Raw genomic sequence first — 6,849 nt, forward strand, 5'->3', positions numbered from 1 at the left:
AAAATGTGGTATACATACACAATGAAATGTTATTCATCCTTGAGAAAGAAGGAAATCCTGCCATTTGCAATAACATGAATGGACTCTGAGGTCATTATGCTAAGTGAAATGTCAGATGGAAAAAGACAAACAACGTATGAGATCACATATGTGGAATCTAAAAAAGTTGAACTCAGTAGAATGGTGGTTAGCGGGGGCTAGGGATGTGGCAAATGGGGAGATGTTGGTCAAAGATGTTGGTCAGACTTCAGTTATAAAATGAATAATTTCTGGGCATCTAGTGTACAGCATGGTGATTATAGTTTATAATAATGTATTTAATAAAGATATTTTAAAAAATTAAAAATTAAAAAAATAAAAATTTTAAAAATAATGTATTTATACTAGAAAGTTGCAAAGAGAGTAGATCTTAAATATTCTCAACATACAAAAAATTGGTTATTATGTGACAATGGAGGCGTTAGCTAAGGCTATGGTGGTAATCACTTTGCAATATATTAAGTGTATCACATCAACACCTTGTACACCTAAACTTACACAATGTTATATGTCAATTATATCTCAGTAAAAGGTGGAGAAAAAGAAAAATGCTGAAATCCCCAGAGCTGGAAACACAGTGTGGTTACTTGAAGAGGTACACAGCTCAGACAGAACAGAGGTCAAGTTCTGCCTGCTGTGCAGTAGCATGAAGGAAGGAGAGAGCCTACCTGTGGAAACGATCTAGTGTGGACTCCACTGCAGGCAAAGTACATGAAAAATAGTCAGTGATCATCTCATTTCCATCTATGCTTTTACTCTGTCAGGATTTTTCAGATTGTGTTTCCTATACATACCCTGGGGTATGGGGAGAATGCATAGCTCTGGAAGGATATACATTAAGCCATATGTATAGGCACATAAATATATACGGGCTAGAATAATTGATCAAAAGGAGACTTGGATGTTTTTTTTCTTCCCAACTCCACATACTCCAAAGAAACAAACGAGGCAAAATACTGACCAGCAAAGTTCCTGTTCGAGCTTATGGGGTCTTGATGACATCGAGATAAGCCGCGGTGGCTTTGTGCCACTTAAGGGACCATCTAACCTCTTGACTGCATTACAGCTTTCTCATCATACTTTCCTATTTATTACCCTGTGTGCAGCATCCCATCCTCTGGAGTGCAGAAAATCCCATCCCAGCGGCTGAATTAGCCTAATCACAGTTCTTTTCTACCCCAGCCCTGTTCTGGCCATGGGGAGAGAATCAGGAGAAGAGGGGAGAGGAGAGTTCTGATGTCCACTGACAGCTAGAAGAAGGTGCTTGACATTTCTTCCACGCTCCCAGTCACTCTCCGCTTCGCCCTAAGCCTTTATTAACCCAGTGTGGAATGTGGCAATTTCCTAAGCTGCGGTCATTACAGTAAATGCCATTTCTCCCCATAAGGCTCCCGTTAGCTGCTGTGTTCCTTGTGCTTATTTAGCTCATGATATTTCATGCCAAATATTTGAGAGACAGTGCTCAGAAATCGCCAGGCAGCTCCACTGTGAAATACAGTGTTCCCATCCATCAGGGGAACAAGCAGGCTGCAGGGATGTTGTGTTTGGTATTTGCTTTCCATTCATTATGTGTTTCTTGCTGAGTCTGACTTTTCCACAAGTATTGAAGCTGGAGCTGACTAATGACTCTCTGTGAACACCAACTCATGCTGGTGATTATGCATCTTTGGAAAGTGCTTAATAAATACTATTAAAAAAACTCTGCTATATGGTGATGGCAATCATGCCAGATGTGACATTGTGTTTTCAGACAAAAGGAATCTTGAAAAGCTTTCAAGGTAACACTTAAAAAGTAATCCTGTGTTTGGTTGCCTAGCAAGATGCCTCATGAGTGTTTAAAATACATAAGAGGTTTGAGTTCAGATAAAGAATGTGTTACCAGATGGTAACAGTAATTACCCTGTTCCCAAACTTGAAGTGTATTTACCCCGTCTTTTGCCTACCAAGTTGCCAATACACTATTCAGCTTTCCAACTGGAGCGCACCATTTCATATTTCCTGCCGGTACACATATATTAGTGAACGTGTGCTTTTATTAACAGTGTAAGACAAGACTATTTCAGTCGTGTTGTTACACCTACTGCCTGATATAGATCATACAGGACAAGGATACAATTTAATTGGCAATAACTCTTGGGAGCCAGAGTAGTAGTTGCCCAGGAGTTCTTTGTCAGAGCGTTCTTGGCTTTGCATTAAGTACTCAGCCACTAAATTCTTTTCAGCTCTGGAAGCAGCAGCCAGGGAACACTTCGGAAGCTCTATAAAAGGCATTCTCCTAATCTTCAAATCGTTGGAAAGACACTTTAGCATCTGTTAAAATATTTTTTTTCCTTCTAATCTGCCTGAAACTAATAGGGAGAAAATTCTAAGACGTTTCTTAATTAAGCAATCAGAAATGGTGGAGGGTGGTCTGTGCTGAGTTAATCACAGTTGTAAAGCATGAAAAAAGGAAAAGTGTTAAGTACCTCTAGATCCTTAGGCATCTAATTTCCCTCTGAATGTGCCTTATTGCTATTATAAAGAAATCTTTTCTTCCCAATTCCTGGAAATCTCCACCCCTTCCCTGAAATAGTCAGAATAATCCTTCCCTCATTAGCCTATGAAATTACCCAGCCCATAAAAACTAACCACCCCATATTTCGGGGCCTCTTACCTTCTGAGATGGCCCACGCTCTGTCTGTGGAGTGTGTTTTTCCCAAGGCTGTTCTCACCTTTTGAGACGACTGCATTCTGTCTACAGGATCTGCGTCTCTCTAAATAAATCCACTTCTAACCTATCACTATATCTCTCACTGAAATCTTTCTTTGATGAGACATAAAGAACCTGAGCTTCATTAAGTCCTGAGACCAGGTGTGTGAACTCAGTTAAAGGACCGTGGATTCAATTCCCAATCTGAGTTGTGCGGTTTCAAAACCAGTTTGCAACGCCCCTCTTTAAAATCTTCAAAAAGGTGAGCACCCAAATCCTTAAACCTACTTTCTAGTCCCTATTTTGAAACTAGGACTCAGAACCCCTTACACACACTCCTTACCAGCAAATCTGGAGTTCCCCAGAGAAGCGCTGCAACGCAACCTCGCTATCTCTTCAGGCCATGACCCAGTAGTTGTTCCTGCTATGTTTATTCAACTCTGAGATTAACACTAGTAATTCACTCTGGAACAGTCTTTTACACTTCTCACCTCCGTGAAAAATTTACTCATGCCTCAGGTGACCTAATTTTACGGAATGACTTGTTAACAATAGCTACAATAGCAACACAAACCAAAAACCCTCTATCTGCTCTGCCATTATAACTGTGATTTTCATTCTCATAAGAATTGGATGGAATAAGTCCACCATGCCACCAACACACTTCGTATTGTTTTTCTTTTCACTTTCATTTGATGTTTTATTCCCGGAAGAGACCAAAATCTTTTGGTTTGAAACTTTACATTAAATACTAGAGTTAAGTACCTAACTGGTGTTTTTGTACTCCCTCCTCAGCACGATCAATCCTCATGATTCAAAGATTCCATATTTGCAAATTTGTCTACTTGCTAAAATTTATTTGAAAGCCCCAAATCAATACTCAGGCATTTCTACAGTTGTCCACAGACACGCATATGCACAGAGAAGTGAACACTGTGAGTCCCTTGATGCACACATCCCAGCTGAGGTCGAACAGGATGAGGCTCTGCTCTCTCATTTCAGCTCTCCGACTATAAATGACCGTCCTTGCTGCAGTCTCGTTAGTGCCATGCTGTTCGCATTTTTGTGCTTTTCGTTGGTGATTTTGCTGTTTAATGGCCCCCACTGTCTAGCATTCCTAAACTCAAGGAGTCTGTGATGTGTCTTACAGACAAAATGCATGTGTTAGGTAAGCTTCGTTCAGGCATGTAATGTTCTGGGCCGTGAGTTCAATGTTAATGAATTGACAATTTACATTAAATAAGAAGCCTTTAAACAAAAACATACATAAAACAAAGTTCTGTGTAGATGGGTTGATGAAAATGTCAGAGGGTCATAGGAACCTAACCCGGTATTTCCCCCAGAAGCAATGATTCACTATTCGCTAATTCAGGGTTTGCTGTGACTTTATGGGACATAACTACCGTGAATAACGAGAATCAACTGTATAATCAAAATTGTTTACCTTTATGTTCTTCCCGACTCAGCTGGCTCTAAGCAAACTGGTAATATTTGCAGTGGTCTTGAGGGTAAATCAAATCCATTTTCAAGGAGGTGTTGTTTTTGGTCTCTACTTTCAGCATCTTGAGTACAGATTTTTAAAGTCTTTTGGGGCTTCCCTGGTGGCGCAGTGGTTGAGAGTCCGCCTGCCGATGCAGGGGACGTGGGTTCGTGCCCCGGTCCGGAAAGATCCCACATGCCGCGGAGCGGCTGGGCCCGTGAGTCATGGCCGCTGAGCCTGCGCGTCCGGAGCCTGCGCGTCCGGAGCCTGTGCTTCGCAACGGGAGGGGCCACAACAGTGAGAGGCCGAAGTCGTTTGATTTCAGCCACAGCTGGATCTCATTAAGGCCATGTTTCCCAACCTTCCCCTCCATGTGTGTGTTATTCTGATGTCAACAGATATAGCTACTTGAGCCCAGAAGAGCCCTGGCCAGCTTTGGCCCCTCCCACAACCAGAGAGCAGAGAAAATCAATATGGTGGCCTGCCTCTGACTCTGCTCCCAAGTATAAGAGAGGCTAAGATGAGCTATCGTAAGGAATGTTTGGAAGGCTTCTTCCAGACTTTTGCTGGGCTGGGGACTCCACTGATGCCCATATGCATTTATAGGGTAGAGGGAATCCCTCTTTCACCTCAGTCAGTACCTCCAGCAGAAAGAGCTACATAATCTACCAGACCCATCACAAAATGAAAATGTCGGGTGCCTTGTGCAGGAGAAAAGTGCAGTTACACGTATAAAATAGAAACCTTTTCCCTTTCTTCCATGATCACTCTCCCAGCTTGTCATGGTGTTTTTCAATTTACTATTTAATGTTGTAAACAATGAAACTACAGCATACCTTGTACTGGTCATTTTTATATTGTGCACTGACACTTTTAAATGAAAATATAAGTGTATCTGACTGGCAGAAATCACTGACATTACACAATCCATGTCCATTCTTTTATCCAAATTCCTGACACCAATGCCAGTTTATTATCATTCTATTTTGAAACCAATCTTATTTTCCCACTCTCTGAACCCCCAAACAAAAGAAAACAAAGGAACAAAAATCTTCACTCCGTCTTTGAGTTTTTTAGTTCACAATAAATTACCAAACCATAGATGAAGACACTGCCCAAGGTTATCTGTGCTCCCTCTGTAATGATGTAAGGACTGGCATAATCAATATATGTTACAAACCAAACACTACACGTGAGTGTGCATGTTTCCTTGAAGGTTCGACTGCTAATTATAAAAGCCAATGTATTCCTAGATTTTACTTAGCTAAGAAAGTCCGCGCTAAATTTGGTATCCCACGCTGTAATTAAATTATGTCCAGAAAGATGTTATCAGTTCCTCTCTCCTTTTGCTTCATTTTATCCTTTTGATCTTTTGAATTTTCCTCCGTTTTACATTTTATTTGCCTTTGTCAGCCAAAGTTTCTGAAGATAAGTAAGGCAAAAATCCCACGGCAATGAAACGGTCCTCCAGTCCTTTTTATAATCACAAAGCATGAACTTCAGATTCATTAGTTGAGATTCTATGCATGATTGCTGAATATCTATGTGCGAGCACCACTTTTAGTGTCTTCACCTGTGTTACCTAACAGTCCTTGCAACCAACCTATGAAGGAGGCAGTATCATCCTTCTGTGAAAGAAACTTGAGGGTCAGAGAACATGTATAGTTTGTCCAACATCTAGAACCAGCAAATGTTAGAAAGAGAATTTAGAGCCAGCTTTCTGTTTCTCAGTTCAGTGTTCCTTCTGTTATATCCTATAGTTTCTCCTCTTTAGTTTAGCAGAGTCTTAAAGATCCTTTAATCCACACCCCCTCGCCCCCCACCAACTTTATAAAATGGCAAAAGGAACCTCGGAGAGGTCAGGTTGGTTACCCAAAATCACTCTGCCAGTAAATGGAAAACTTGGGGCTAGATCTCAGTCTCCTGTCTCCCGGCCCACAACTGCGGATCTCCCCATGCTCTTTCTTTACCGCCCTCCTGCAGTTTAACCCTCCCATCTTCCTGACCTCTAGAGTCATATTGCAGAGTTCCAAGGTTTGCAAAGGAAAAGCTGCCAGGTTTGGAGGGGAGAGAATCCCTTCCCTCTGCAAAGAAAGGGGACAGTGAGTTCAGAAACAAGACTGGTCGGATGCCAAACCCCATGTTCCTGGGGCAACCGGTACCCTGGGAGATGGCACCAGAAGAGCTGCGCTCACCTCAGCAGCCTGAGGGGGCCCCGTCTTAAAGGGAAAGGGACAGCAGTGGACAACAGTGCACGGATCCTTTAGCTAGGAGGGGACTGTTTACAGTTTTCAAAAGGCATACCGGGGGAATCATGAGAAGTTACCACAAGAATAATTAAGTCAGACTGAAGACTGCATAAGCCCCAGCAGTGCTGAGTCATTCAAGAAGGGGGAAGCCCAGAGATGGGAATCCCACATTTCTTGCTAGTGGGTCAGATGTCATTTAACCTGAAACAAAAGAGACATGGTCATATCTGGACCCCAAGGTTGTGACCTCAGTCGTGCCTCTTACTTTTGGGAAAGGACTTTTTAATTAGGATTAAGAATACAAATTTCTATTTATTAGTTGAATTGGGAACAGTGATGAGTGATAAAAGGGCCAAAGTATATTTGCCTTTGTTCCCTTAAATTTTGTTCAG

The sequence above is a fragment of the Lagenorhynchus albirostris genome, chromosome 18 (assembly GCF_949774975.1).
Source record: "Lagenorhynchus albirostris chromosome 18, mLagAlb1.1, whole genome shotgun sequence".
In the NCBI taxonomy this organism is placed as follows: domain Eukaryota; kingdom Metazoa; phylum Chordata; class Mammalia; order Artiodactyla; family Delphinidae; genus Lagenorhynchus; species Lagenorhynchus albirostris.